Below are 1,392 nucleotides of genomic sequence, written 5' to 3' on the forward strand. Positions count from 1 at the left end.
TTTGGGTGTCAGGGAAAATGTATGTAGTAAAAAGTACATTATTTTCTTTAGGAATGTAGTGAAATAAAAGTAAAAGTAGGCAAAAATATGAATAGTAAAGTAAAGTACACATAACCCCAAAAACTGCTTAAGTAGTACTTTCAAGTATTTTTACTTAAGTACTTTACACCACTGCTGAAAAATTGTTGGAAACACTGGCCAGCAACAAGAAGCTGGTGATTAAACATTTGAGAAAGTTTTCAACATGCTGGTTTTCACAGCATTTCTGTTATTTCAAGGTGAGCTAAAGCTGCAGCAAGAGGGGAGAAATGGCCTACATTGCTGACCATATCAGTATCTTTTTATTTTAATGTTTCTGAAGTGATATTTGGCTGTAAAGGCTAGTAGGAGGGGCAAAAAAGTAGCTAGCCTCAATGACATTTGATTTGAGAAAAGTCAGCTAACATTGTAAACTACCTAGGTATAACTCACTAGCTAGTTAATAGCTAGTAACATTTCTCTCACGATTATAAGCCGACCAAATTTTGATAAAAACATATTATTGACCTAAAGGGTTAGCTGTGTTAGCCCAGTCTTTAGCTTATCTAGGTTCAGGGATACATAGAGCAACCATGTACTGTCTATCTGTGGGACCAACTGCAATCATTGTGCAAGCAACATTGCTAAAATAAATTAAATTAACCTCATAAAATGTTATCTGTAATGCAGCACTTAAAAGACATCTAGTATATGGTTTGTCTCATATATATTGTCTTCTGGTGTCATTTTAAATTGAGAACCTATAGCTCAACATGTAAACAATGTGTGAGTTTAGCTATTCTCTGCTTCGGATGACAGATGCCCATAAGGCCAGTAATGCCATTACACTGTAGGCCTATGGCCTACACACCAGCCTTCGCTTTGGCTCCCCCTCCTGTCCAGCTCAGGCGTTCGGTGTCGCCAGCCTGCCGAATCTTCACTCGTCAACCCCGGACTTGTCTCGTCATCATTACAAACACTTGGTTCCAATCCCCACCCTATCACTGTATATATACTCCCTCTGGCATTTGTCTTTGTCGGTCATCGCAAATGTTACTTGTTTTCCTGAGAGGAATCTCTCCTACTATTTCCTGAGTACTTTATATTTTGCACTTTGGGTTCGTCCTGTGCCTTTTTGTTTATGAAGATACATTTTGAGCAAAACAGCATGTGGGTTTTGTCCCGCTTTGATCTACGGTGCTTCAAAAAACTCAGTAGTTCTAAACCTGAGACTGCCTTCTGCCTATTCCTCTTTACACCAGTGACACATGCTATATCTTATATGCTGCAAAATGGATTCACATAGCTGATACTGAGATAGTGACAATAAAATTAAACAGATTGGAGATTTTAAAATTAGACAAAAAGGACATG

The sequence above is a fragment of the Oncorhynchus keta genome, chromosome 19 (assembly GCF_023373465.1).
Source record: "Oncorhynchus keta strain PuntledgeMale-10-30-2019 chromosome 19, Oket_V2, whole genome shotgun sequence".
NCBI classification, from domain to species: Eukaryota; Metazoa; Chordata; class Actinopteri; order Salmoniformes; family Salmonidae; genus Oncorhynchus; species Oncorhynchus keta.